Source organism: Myotis daubentonii, chromosome 7, assembly GCF_963259705.1.
Source record: "Myotis daubentonii chromosome 7, mMyoDau2.1, whole genome shotgun sequence".
NCBI lineage: Eukaryota > Metazoa > Chordata > Mammalia > Chiroptera > Vespertilionidae > Myotis > Myotis daubentonii.
In genome coordinates, this window is record NC_081846.1 from 31,171,101 (window position 1) to 31,185,420 (window position 14,320).

Below are 14,320 nucleotides of genomic sequence, written 5' to 3' on the forward strand. Positions count from 1 at the left end.
TGTTTGCTGATATTTTCTTTAGCAGTTTCGGATACATGTTTATTAGTAAGGTTGGCCTGTAATTTCCCTTTCTCACGCTCTCCTTTTCAGCCTTTGTGCTATTAGAATCAGTTGGGGAGACTGGTTTTGTGGTTTGGTTTGGTGCAAGTTTAATAACAGCCAGTCTTCTCAAGTATGTACAATGGCAGTAAATTGGTGACAAAAATCAAATTTTAAAATGCAATGGGTTTGACCCAGCAATTTCACTGCTAGGAATTTATCCTATGGATATACTCAAACAAATTTACAGAAATATAGGTGGGTTCAAGGATATTTATTGTTGTAATAGCAAGAAACTAAAAACAAAGCTCCCTCAACTGGGGACTTATTTTTAAAGTGCGTATTTGTTGCCATTACAAAGAATGAAGTAGCTCTAATTTGTGCTGATGTGCAAAGTTCTCCAAGATCTATAATTAGGGTAAGGCCAGGCCAGTGTGGCTCAGTTGGTTGAGCATTGTCCCATGCACCGAAAGAAAGGTCACCGGTTCAATTCCTGGGCAGGGCACATACCCAGGTTTTGGGTTCGATCCCCAGTCCAGATTCATAAGGGAGGCAACCAATCGATGTTTCTCACATCAATGTTTCTCCCTCTCCCTCTCTCTCTACCTTCAATTAAAGAAACATATCTAATTAAGGTAAAGTAGTTGGCAGAGAAAGAATAAAATATATATCCCATTTGTGAATTTTCTGGAAGATAGCTCTATGCTGCTGGAAGGGTACTCCAAACCATGTAACAGTCATCTCTGGAGGGCAGGGATCTGGAGGCCTCTATCTCTCCTGTGAAGAAGATGCATTCTCTTTAGAGTTTAAGTGTGTGTGTCTCCGTGTATAGTGTATATGTGTCCCCTGCAGCCAGGATGGAGGAGGCCTGCTGGTTGAGGAAATGTCTTCACTGTCGGCTAATGGCACAGTGTCACCCAGTTCCCCTCTGGCCCTTGTGGTCTGTCACTGATCCTAGACAGGAAGCCCTATATTAGGCCCATGTTTGGCCTGAAAAAATAGAGCAGTTGCAAATGTTAAGTTGACATAAATAGGAGGCTCTGTAACTGCCTGTGGATGTTGCTATGGAAACTGGAGCCTGGGCAGTCTCCATGGAAACCGTTCTCAACTCTCTGCCTGAAGGAGTTGCCACCCACGGGTGTTGAAATCTTACTTATCAGGGACCTTAGAGCTTCAATAAATGCTTAGGGAGGGAATGGTGGGATGGCCCCTGCTCACCCAGGTGGGCTCTCGGCACCACCAGCTGCTGCTGGAGAAGGAGGAAGAGCCACCATCCCCACAGGAGGTGCCCTTATGGGGAAGCAATGTATTCAGTGTCCCCAGAGGGAGGAGGGCCCGAGTCTGGAGGTCCGGGGACCTGGACTCTGCCATTGACCACCGGTGTGCTGTATAGCGGTGGGGGACTAACGCTGGGTCTGGGCTCCAGCCCCCTCTACAAAATGGAGAGCTGAGGCCAAGTCATTCTGAAGGTCGTTTCCACCTTTGGTTTGCATGTGGCCTGATGGCATGGGGCCCAGAGGTGGGGGGACACTGGGCGGTGGCCAGGACAGGCTTCCTGGGATCACCTGAGCTTCGAAGGCTAGGGAGGAGTGGCAGGGGTGGGAGATGCAGCAGGAAAGAGCAGTATGCCCTCCATGGGCCAGCGGACAGAGGTAGAGTCCCCTGAGCGTGGCTTGGGGTCTGGAAGGGAGGTTTGGAGTCTAGGGCTGTGGGTACCAGGGATGTGTGGTGCTTTCCCAAGACTGTGGGTCCAGAGCACCAGTGATGCCCTGACACTGCTGGCATCTCCTTGGCCCGGCTGTGTGTCGCACATCCTCAACTGCCAGAGCACAGAGCAAGAGATGTGAGAGCAGACAAAGGCCGTGGTGCCAGCCTCCCACCTGTGAGACAAAGCGCCTTCCCACTGGAAGTAACATGTCGGGTCTAGCCCCACTGAACCGAGGACTGAGAAGGGTGGTGGGCAGCAGTGCGCTAATGGCGGGCTGGGAGGGAGGGGGAGGGAGGGTAGGAGGGAGGAAAGGAGGATAACCTAGACCAGCATCCTTGTCCAACATATACTGATGGGGACCCACTCTTTTCAAGCATTTGCCAGGGGCTTTCATTGATTTCTTTTGTTTATGTCTAACATTATCTCTAGGGTTGGTATGAATTTCATAACCACAAACTCAGGCATGCAAAAACTCTTATTTTTTTTCTATAATAATCTATGTTGTATAAAAACCTATTTTTCAAATCCCCATTTAGTCTGGTGACAGAAAATGTCGTCTTGGTCATTCAGGGGTAAACTATAGTTTTAAGCTCAATCAATTAATGGTTCACCCTTTTAGTAGATGTTCATTTCTGCCTCCTGCCCCAGGGCCCTGTATTTGGGGTCTTCCCTACAGTGGGGCTTTGACGGGAGAGAGCGGCTGCCTCCTAAAATGTCTATGAATACATGGAATCGGGGCTGCGGAGACCAAGCCACCCAGCATCCTGTGGGCAGAAGCAGGTGAGGGCACCTTTCCTGTGGTTCCATAGCAGTCACTGAATCATTGGTTCCCCTTGTCGGCCCCCAATCGCTGACACTATTTCTCCAGCCCAGCAGAGGTGCTCTGAGCTCCCCAGTGCCCTGTCAATAACGCCTTTCCTCCTAGGTTAGCCAGAATGCTTCCTGTTACTTGAGTCACCATTTTAGCAAGCTCGAGTACCCTGTGATCAGAAAACAACTTAATCCTTTCTTCCCACTTCCTTTTCAAAACCTGTTCAGTGGGGTTGGTTCTCACCCAGCCTTAAATGAAATCTAAGATAGATTTCTTGGGGTTTTGGGGGGATCCATCCAAGATCATAAAAATTCCTGGAGTCACTTTTAGGCACAAAAGTCCAATTTCAAGAATTAAAATGTCTAGTTATGAAAATAGTTGAGACTCCAAAGTTCATTGGAAGCTGAAGCCGCTCCCCCAACCCTCTGAGACGGGCCCACACAGGAAACCTGTGGCTAGCAAAGGAGAGCGTGGTCAGCTTTACCTCCATGACCCTTCCCCGGGCATGCTCCACCCACGCACCCCACCCCCAGGCTACCCAGCACCATTGGGTGGGAACCGGTGCAGAACAAGGAGGGGCAGACGGGGTGACTGTGGTATCTGGCACCCTTCCCCTCCCTGGGGTAGGTGCTCATTGGGAGTGTTTGATTCCCCCCATCCTCTCCGCTGACTGCACCTCAACACAAGTAAGCCCTCTGTCGGCTCCAGTCTTCTTGGGCTGGTCTAAGTGCTTCTGAGACATTCCCACGTGTAACCGCAGGGCACCTCTCCCGGCTCTGTGCTCCAAGCAGGCAGCCCCAGCCACAGCGCTGACCGTGAGTGCCTTCAGGAGCTTGTCACACACCAGGTCCTCAGGGGACCCTCCCAACAGCAGGGGACCCATATCAAGCTCTGCACAGTCTAATGGAAGCCCCTCTCACTAGGCCAAAGGCAGTGGCGTGGCGAGTGGGACACAGGTTATTTTCAGAAACGTTGTGCCGTCAGCGAGCATGGAGTGGGGGGTGGGCAAGCGTTGCAGGATTGGTTTGGAGTCACTCCTTGGCAAGTCCTCTATTTTGGAATGTCCGACAAGTGAGCACATTCCTGTTTTTTTCTCAGATCCCTGAGGGGTGTTAACAGGTTTCCTTCTTGGAATTAATTTCAGGTGATTGGGGGGGTTGGGGTCAGGGGGACCCAGACCCACCCATTTTGACCTTCTCTCACCTCTGACCTCTAACCCTCTCAGCAGGTGGAATCTTTACCTACACTTGGCGGGAGCTGTGGGGAGAAGGATGGGTCAGAAAAACCTCATGAGGTCTACGTATTGCTTAGGCCTCAGGCTCCCCACCAGCAATACCAGGCAGTTGGGCCTGACCCTGAGCCAGCTGTGTGCCTTCCCAGGCCAGGATGGGAGTTCAGGGAGTTGCATGAGGAGAAAAGTTCTGATGCTCAGGGCTCCTGGGAACTGGAGCACCCAATCTGCACCTTGGACATGAGAGGGAGTTTGCCCAGACACATCTCAGGGGGAAGGGCCAGAACTTCAGATTCCACCCACACATCAGTGGTAGCTGTCAGCCCTGGGGGACAGTGGGAAGAGAGGGGATTCTGGCTGTGAGTTTGGCTGATCTATTGCCTCGTAATAAACCCTGCCAAACCTGTGGCTTAAAATTGCATGTATGTGCTCAAGATTCTACAGTTTGCGCTGGGCTTAGTGGTATGTGCTGCCTCTCCTCTTGACTTCTTGGGCTTCCCCACATCATGGAGGCTGGGTTCCCAAAGAGAGGAAGTCTGAGTGGCCAAGCTTTCTTAATGCCCAGGCTTGGAGGCCCCAGAACATCATTTCCTCTCCATTCTATTGGTCAAAGCAGTTCTGACCCAAACCAGATTCAAGAGGAGGAACATAAGTACCACCTCTTGAGGGGAGAAGTGACATGTGTACAGGGAGGGGCAAAATTGTTTGAGGCTGAATATTCGATACAAGCTATGCCAGTGAATTTGAGCAAGTTATTTAATCTCCCCAAGTCTCAGTTTCCCCTTCTGTAAACTGGATATAACATCTATCTCACTTGGTTGAGATAGGATTAACTAAGCTCTCAGTTGAGCTTACAACAGGGAGAATGTATAAATACAGCCCACAACTCTAAAGAATTCAGTATCAGTGTTAAGCAATTCTTAGGACACACACGGTCCAGACACAGGTGGAAGATTTTTCCCACCGTTGGTCCGCTCGGGCGTCTGCCTCTGACACCGCCTCCCCCTGTGGCCTCGCTGCCTGCCTCTGCTGCCCTCCCGGAGACCTCCCCTCCTCCTGGACATGTAGCAAATGCAGGGAGGGTCTCCAGCGCAGCAGTGTTCAGGCATCAGTGTTGGAGCACAGCCCGCATCCTGTGGAACAATGCCTGCATTGCTCACCCCTCCGGACATGAAGCCCCTCCCCACTGGGTCCCATTGCCTGGGAGAGAGTTATTGTTGTAAAACTATTAGCCGTGTAGGGGGAAGGGGACATGGGAGAAGAGAAAGAAGTGGTGAGTTCAGGCTCTGAAGAAGAGACCACCCCTCCCCCCACACATTCTGCCAGGACCTGCATTCAGGTGGTCCAATGCAGTCAGCAGCAATCCGATGGAGCACCGTGTAATTTGGGGAATGGGGCAGCTCTAAACCAGTCTAGGGAGCAAAAGTCCTTTTCTTTCATTTCAAAACTTGATTCTCTAATATACAGAAATGCCCAGTTCATGGGGAGTGGGGGCCAGGCCTGGCCTGTGGCAACCGTGGGCTTTGCAATAAGGGTGTTTATTTTGAGGGGGAGGGGGAGCTGGGTGCAGCCTGTTTCAGGAGTGCCCTCTTCTCGGGGCCTCATGGAGACATCCTAGCCTCTGACCACCCCAGGTGCACCCACCTCCCAGCCCACCAATGCAGATGGGGCCCCAGCGCCCACCCAGGTCGGTTCTCCCCTGGGGGCACCTCTCACAGCAGAGCTGCCCACACAGCCTGCCCAGCTGGCTGCAGAGCCCCCCAGCAGGCCCCAGTTCCCATTCTGGGCCACCGTTACCCAGGAGACCACTGTCACCAAGGCCCCTGGGCCAGGCTATGCTGAGAAGAGATTGTTGCCTCCAAGACAGGAGGGTTTCCAGCTGGATCTAATCCAATCCTGTCTTTGTGCTGTTGTTGTTGCTGGTAATAAAACTCACATTTGCCAGAACTGGGACAAACACCGGGTGAAAGAACAGTATTTCGGTGACAGGCACCAAGTCCCAGGGCTTCAGCGGCCCCACTCAGGTGGCCCCTAGCCCGGAGATTTAGATGCCCTGGCTCAGAAGAACTGTCTTCCACCAGTTTTGTCGGGCAGCCCCATGGCCCGCCCTCCTCAGGGCAAGCAGGTGAAAACACTCCATACCTTGTGTCCTGGGGAGACCAGGAGGAAACCCCACCACCTCCTCCACTCCAGTCTCTGCACAGAGGGGTGCCGTCACAGTTTTCCAAGCTGTTAAAAGAAGTTCCTTTGCACATCACTTGGCTCATCCCAGCTGTAGGCTGAGATGGAACCAAAAAGGAAGTGAGTGAGGAGGTGATGTCAGTCATTTATTCAACAAATGGTTATGAGCCCTCCTATGGGCTGGGCCCTGCCCAGGGAATGGGAACAGAGATGACCAGGACACTGGCTCTGCCAAGGCATTTCTCATTTGCCTTGTGCCAGCCCACCCCGCCCCGCCCCCCCCCCCCCCCCCCATCCTGCTCCATTTGCTGCTTCCAGGTGAGATGATCTGCACCTCACCCTTGCAGGCTGTTTGCTGCAGTTTCAGATGCATGGAGGTATTTCTAAAAGGGTGTCCCCTTTGCTCTCTAGATTCTGTCTTTGAATTACAGCTTTCTCCCAGTTTTGTTATAGATAACCCAAAGCAGAAGCACATGGCCAAACAGTTGTACCAGGAGTAACAACTCCTAAATCACATGTTAGGTAAGCTCATTTGCTGAGCGTGGGACTTGTTACACCAGCACATGGAAGGAACAGTGATGATAATAAAATATCATCTATATATATAAAAGCCTAAGCGACCGAATGACCGGTCAACTGGTCGCTATGAAGCATACTGACCACCAGGGGACAGACACTCAACGCACAGGATCAGGCTCCCTCCTGTCTGGATTGGGCCTGCGGGGATCGGGCTGAAACCAGCTATCCAACATCCCCCTCCCCAAGGGGTCCCAGATTGTGAGAGGACGCAGGTCAGGCTGAGGGACCCCACTGGTGCACGAATCTTGCACCAGGCCTCTAGGATTTAATATGATGATGATAACTTAACTGGTATGACCTGCTTCGCCAACTTAGATTACAAATATGTTCACATTTCTTTTATTGCCCTGATTCAATGGGGTAGGAGGGTTGCCCCAAATTATTTAAAGAAAACACACACACACAAAAAAAACAAGGTCCCCCTTAGTCAAAGCAAAGATCAGTTTTGCTTCCTCACCCCAGGAGGAGAACAGAGTCCCCACAACCCACTGCTACTGTTGCTCCTTGCTGTCACAAGGTGTCACTGTCACCGATGCTACTGCCCTGGAGGTTGGGATGCTATTGATGGTCCAGGTTCAGGTTTAACAGCTCTTTTTTGTCCACTTTCCCACACTCAGTCATTATTTCCCAAAGCATGACCCCTGAGCAGGGTGGCTGGGTGGGAAGGGGCATCTGGCGTCAGCCACACCCCGGCCAGCCTCAGCCCTCCCCTGCTCCCTGTTCAGATGAGGATAGTACATCAGCCGATCCCCCTTCACTCAAGGTGACTTACTTTGGGAGCCTCTCTGCTCTTCCCTGCTTCTGCTCCTTGGACAGGTAAGCTTGACTTTGCACCTCAGAGATTAGGGGTGGGATATGGGTGCCTTTGCTTTCAGAGAGCCCTTAGGAGCCTGGCCCTCCAGTGCTGCATGGAACAGGGGCAGGCCAGTGTCGAGAGGCCCCATAGCTCACAGACCCCAAGAGGAAGAGGATGGTACTCTCGCGGCCCACGTTTGCATAACCAAGAACACACACACACACAATGATCCTTCTCCGCAGCAAGAACCTCTGTCCCAGGTGTGCTTATGTTTCTGCCTAAGCCAGGAGTTCTTACCCCGGGGATCAGGAGTGGAATTCAGGGGGGTCATGAACAGGTTGGGGGAAAGAAAGACCTTACACACTTAGTTTTACTAACCGCTAGTTGAAACGAGCGTTTCCTTCCCTGTGTGCGTAGGCATCACACCACAGTGGTATAGATGGTTCCTGGGACTTTGTCACCAACAGAAATTACAGCTATTTTCATATCACTCCATAGATGCAAAAGATATTTCAAAATATTGTTTCAGCTCAGCTCATCACTAATTCAAAACCATGATAGTTATTAAACTTGTCACTAGACCTTATGCAAGGCCTAAATTAAGAGACACATATATTCCCATATTACAATTTTAAAATTTTTACAATTATATTTTAACATATTAGGTTTCCTCTGTAACCCATTGCATTTTACTTTAAGCATGTAAACTGTTCTCCTGGGGAAAATCCACAGGCCTCTCCAGACTGCAGGAGGAATCCACGGTGGCCACGCAGGGAGCAACTTTTGTTTAAAAAAAAATTTTTTTTAACCAAGCTCACAGTTCCAAGAAATAATATTGTAGCTAGATGTTAATAAAGGAAGAGAACATTATTATACATAATCAACTAGGAAGCATGAGCCTAACTTATTTCACCAGAAAATTAGAATTTCACACCCTCAGCAGGGAACCACCTGTCTGGTCCCCCCTCATGTCCCGCCTCCACCCCCACACGCACACACACATCACTGGAAGAAGGGATAGAACAATAAAACAATATAGAGGGGGGTGCTTCTATGGGGCGTGGGCAGTAGGAGCCAAAATGGTAACCATAGAGGCCCAGCGGTCTAACCTGGGAAAGGGATCAATTGGGTAGCGAGTGGACTCATCGGAAACCCGGAAAAGCTTGGGCAGCTGATCGGTGGTTTTATAAAAGCTCCTGGTCCTTTCCAAGCTCGGATAATATGATCCCAGGGAACAAAGCCCTCCCCGCCCCTGCCCCCAGCACTCGCTTCTCTGTTCCTGCGTTCTCTCTCCTTAGTAACCAAGTGGCCCCAGCAGCCCCAGGGACTCCAAACACAGGCTCCAGGCAGGAGCCTGGACACAGCAATGGGTCACAGCTGGGGGCAGCGCTAAACTACCTGGCTAGGGACTGAGACCACTTAGCAGCCGCCTGAGGCCACTGGGCTGGAAAGGACTAACTAAGCTTTAATATGGCACAGGATCTCTGGGCATTGGCCCTCTTTCTGCCCCTGATTTTCCATGGCAGGATGGACAGAGATGGGCTATTGGGAACCCAGGGACAGCCTTCTTTTTGCACACAAATAAACCTTACCACCAGACCTCATCCTCCCTTGTGGGTCCCCGTGCTGGAGGCTAAGTCCAGCGGTCGTAATAAATGCGAGAAGTCCTCAAAGGCTGAATGGACTCCTTCAGCAGGGCTGAAAATCCGCATGTTATTACCTGCTGCTGGAACAGCGGAAGGCAGTTCCCCCAACCTGATAATCTTACTGTTTACCAGACCTTACCTTTGATATGTATATCTATCTGCTTTGCTATAGGGCAAAATGTGTGAATAAAAGGCCCTAGGACCAGAGATTTAGGGAGCTTAATTCCTAAAGCTAAGCCTCCCCTGGCTCCCCCAAAATGCCTCCCAAATTTATATTTCATGTCTAGCTTATTAATTTACGTTGCAGCCCCTTCTCTAGATTCCTGAACCCTTCTAGATGCGGGTAAGACCCTGACATCCCCGAAAATGGTTTTTTCCGGAACACCATAAGGACCCCACTGACAACAAAATTTATTGAGCCCTTGCCATGTGCCAGACATGTCTAACCTCTTGTTGCATTCCAGGTAGAGCTGTCATTCCACTGAGTCATGGTACACTGAGTGGGGTATCTTGGCCACAAGTGCACAGCAGGTCAGGGTTGGAGCCTGGAGTCAGCCTTGACCTTTTGACCCAGTGCCCCCACTTTCACCATCCTCAGGAAGGCGGCCTCCAACACCCTGGGAAGCCTGACTTGAGTGTAGTTCACCCTGGGTGGTGGGTGCCCAGAGCCAGCTCAGGCCAGGGAGGGAGATAGTCTCAGGGAGTCAAACCTCAGCCCACTGGGGTGGCAATAGCCTGCTCTGCTCCACAGGCAACCAGCAATTGTCAGTTCCCCAAGGCCACCCTGGCTCCCTGCCCCTTGCAGGTTTGGATAAACCTGACTGGAACCCCCATGTCACAGTCTTAAGGGGGAGCAGAGCCCTGCTTCCAAGGCTGACACGTTTCTGCATCTCTCTTTCCTGGGGCTCCCCTCCCTGTTTCAATGTTTGCTCACACCAGGCACTGCATGATTTTTCATCGTTTACTGGAGATTCTCCAGGTCACACATGCCCTCTGTCATCTTTCTGGTCTCTCTTCCTCCTTCTTCCCTTTTGGAAGCAATAGATTCTCACCCCTTTCTCTCTGAATAGCTTCTCCCACTTTCACCTCCAAGGACTTTCCTAAATATTTCCCTTTCTGAAGGGGAATTTTGGTAAATAACATTTTCTCAATTTCACTAACATCTAACTACTAAATTGGGTCCTGCCTTAGTTCAGGCTGCGATAACAGAATATCACAGACCAGGTGGCTCAAACAACAAACATGTATTCCTCACAGTTATGGAGGCTGAAAGTCCAACATCAGGGTGCCAGCACGGATGAGTTCTGGTGACAGCCCTCTTCCTGCCCTAGACTGAAGATTTCTCACTGTGTCCCCAAAAGGTGGAAGGAGCAAGGGATTCTCTGGTGTCTCTGTTACAAGGGCGCTAATCCCATTCATGAGGGCTCCACCCTCATGTCCTAATCACCTCCTAATACCATCACATTGGAGGTTAAGATTTCAACATATTAATTTTAAGGGACACAAACATTCAGTGTGCACACTTGGCCCTTGGAATCAGACATCACTCATTCACATCATTGACACTGTGGCTTTCTCTGCTGGTCTTCCGAGTATCCTGCTACCAGGAGCTGCAGAGCATCAGTTGGACACTGAGAAAGCCAACCACCCAGCCCGCCCCACCCCTTCACCCTAACCATACAAGGTGGGGCTCTGCCCTGTTCTGTCCGTCCTGTCCCACGCAGGAGGGACACACCGGGGTGGCTCAGGAAGTACAGTGTCAGCTGAATTGAGTTGAAGCAGAAAGTGGTTCCATAGATGGACAGCAGGGGGCACTGCCCATCAGGACTGCCAGGCACAGCGCCTGCTGATAAGAAGAGTGGGCCTGGAAAGGAAGCTGGTCTGTGTGTCCACAGATCAGAAGAAGAAATCCCTGCAGAGCTGTTGAGGGGAGCAGAGAGGAGGGTGGCCAAATACGGGGAGGTTAGAGCGCCAATTCCCCAAGCCTGGTTCCTAGAAGACCCTCCAAAGTGGCAGATGGCTGGAGGGCTCCTCAGGCTTGAAGGAGAAAGGCCACTTAACACAGAGGTGTCAGAGCCGCAGGCATGAGCCTGATCTAAAGGCCTGTTAAACCCTGTTAAAGGGACACAGTGGCTGTGACCAACGTAAACTGGATACATAGGCCTCTGAAAATAGTTCAGCCATTGAGGGACACTGCCCTAGGGCTTGTGCAGGACCTGAGAGGGGGAGGGGGGCCCCAGGGGATGGAGCTGGACAATCCTACAGTAAAGCCAATGAGCTCAGAGAGGGTTACATTCAATTTGAAGAAACAAAAGAAGCGCAGAGTAAATCCATATGCAATGGGCTGAATTGTGTCCCCCAAAACTCACATGTTGGAGCCCTAATCCCCATTCCTATATAATAATGCAGTAATATGCAAATTGACCATCATGCCCTCACACAAGATGGCCACCCCCATGTGGTCACAAGATGGCCGCCACAAGATTGCCGGCAGGGGAGGGCAGTGGTGGGCAATCAGGCCAGCAGGGGAGGGAGGGCAGTGGTGGGCAATCAGGCCAGCAGGGGAGGGAGGGCAGTGGTGGGCAATCAGGCCAGCAGGGGAGGGAGGGCAGTTGGGGGCAATCAGGCCAGCAGGGGAGGGAGGGCAGTTGGGGGCAATCAGGCCAGCAGGGGAGGGAGGGCAGTTGGGGGCAATGGGGCCAGCAGGGGAGCAGTTAGGCGTTGATCAGGCTGGCAGGGGAGTGGTTAGGGGGTGACCAGCCTGGAAGGCAGAAGCAGTTAGGGGCAATCAGGCAGGCCGGCAGGTGAGTGTTTGGGAGCCAGCAGTCCCGGATTGTGAGAGGGAAATCCAACTGCCGGTTTAGGCTTGATCCCACAGGGATGGGGCCTAAACCAGCAGTCTGACATCCCCCAAGGGGTCCCAGATTGGAGAGGGTGCAGGCTGGGCTGAGGGACACACCCCCCCCCCCATGAATTTCATGCACCAGGCCTCTAATGTGACTATATTTGGAAATAGGGCCACAGAGAACACACTTTGCTGAGGACATTACACAGCCCCCCTCCCTTCACACCTTTTGTGAGACTGTGGGTGCTCTGGGGAGCCTGGGGTCTTAACAGCCTCCCTGCAGACAGCGTCTTGGTTACACTTGCTCAAGCAACAGCCTCCAGAACAAAGGCTGCCTGAGACCTCAGAGTGAACTTGGGGGCCCTCCACCAAGCAGAACTCATGTCAGGCTTTGAAGTGACAGCGCTTTGGATCCTGACTCTGAAACTTAAAAGAGTTGAGGGCCAAGTTTAGGTCACGGCTCACAGTTCAAGCACCCGAAAGGCCCTTTCTGCAGTAGCTTAGTGAGGGGGATGCATCTCAGGCTCTTGGCAGGGATGGGATGCTCAGTCCTGAACTGGGGAGAAAGGACGCCTCTGTCTTAAGCTCCCAGAGTCCACCTTCACCTGCCATGCACATCCTTCAATGCCCATTCACAGCTCTGTGTCCTCGGCTCGCTAGAGGAGCCGGCTCTGGGTGGAAAAAGCAAGAGGTGGCTATGATGGCAGTTTCAGGGGTGCTACTCCCCAAAAGCATCACTTTGTGGGTCTTTGAGTCCCCTGCCCCCTCAGCAGTAGGGTTCTCACAGTGGCCTCAGTTGCATCCCCCTGGCCCTGGGTGGTTGCTGTTCACAGCACAGCCTATTGTCTAGGATGCATGGAGGGTAGTGTGGTGTGGGCTGCTCCACCAGGTTCACACGGTTCCTATGTGGGGACACCTCCCTCTGTACCTAGGGACTGATCTGCACACCAACCTGTCCTAACTTCCACATGGTTGCCCTTCTCAGTTTCTGTCCTCACCGATCCATTAACAAAATCCTTCTTAACCTCCATTAGTCTCTACAGTCGCCTACCAAGTCTCAGCCATTTCAAACCGCTTTGCAATGACTGATTATTTGTAGCAACTTGCCACAAGGCTGTATCTTACTGTTCCAAATGCCACTAGTATCCTGCTACAGCTGTACAGCATTAATATAATGATTTTCAGCTTCACAGGGTCCCCAGAGAGGGACTCAAGAGGAATATAGTTGACAAATGCAGCTCGTAGACTAGCATTCTCCCTGTCACATGTTCCCCAAGGGCCAACAGTCCAGGGAGGGTCAGTCCTTGCCCTGAGGGGATGTGGCTCCTGGGTTAGCAGAAGATGACTGTTGTATTAGCCTTCTGGGGCTGCCATAACAAAATACCACAGACTGGGTGGCTTTAACAATATGAATTTATTTCTCATGGTTCTGGAGGCCCCAAATCCAAGAACAAGGCGCCAACAGAGTTCATGTCTGCTAAGGGCTATCTCCTTGGGTTGCAGATAGCCACCTTCTCCCTGTGTCCTCACATGGCTTTTTCCAGTGGGTGCAGGTGGAGAGAGAGAGAGGAAGGAAGTGCTCTGGTGTCTCTTCTTACAAGGGCACATACATCAAGAGGGCTCCACCGTCAGGACCTCAACTAATCTAAGCATCTCCCAGAGGCTCCACCTCCAAATACCATCATATTGGGGCTAGGGCTTCAATATATGGATTTTAGGGGGACACAATTCAGTCCACAGCAACTGTCGAGGAGTAAAGATGTTCTCAGTTAGCCATCGATACCCAGGCCGTGACTAGGCTGTGCTCAGGAGTGTGAGGAACTCAGAAGAAAGGAGTGGCCCAGGCCAGTGCCTAGCAGTTCTTCACATTCTCCAGGAGGTCTGGACAGGTTAGTAGGATTCACATGTGAGGAGCCATGAAGGAAAATTCAGATCTAACCTGGGAGAGTCAGACCCATCTGTCAGTGGTCAGGAGGGGGAGTCAGCAACGGACGGCTTCTGGAGAACTGGCCGTGTCTTCACGCCATCAGTGGCCAGCAGGTCTTCTGTGCTGGGCCATGGTGTATACAGAGGAGCCAGGGCCCTTGAATGCAGCTGCAGTGTCATGGTAATGGGACCAGATGGCGGGAGAAAGGGTGGACCCAGCACTGGAGGGAACATAGGGCTTGTGGGGTCTGTGTGGCCCAGTTGCTGGTCCCTGGAGGTCCAGTTTGAGCGGCAGGAGCCTCTGTTCCTGGACTGATCAATCCTCCATACCCATTCCCACCTCTGTATTGGTACTTTCACCTTTCCCTCCAGCCCACCGAGTGCACCTCACTACTGAGGCAGCTGCAGGGAGGCAGGTGAAGGGCTCCTGCCCTCCCATGGATCTCAGTCAAGTTAGGGACTCTCAGGCTGGAAGCAGCTCAGTCCTCCATCCTTCCTGCTCACCCCCACCTTCTCACAGAACTCCATGTCATCACGCAATTGGCAATCACCCAACCT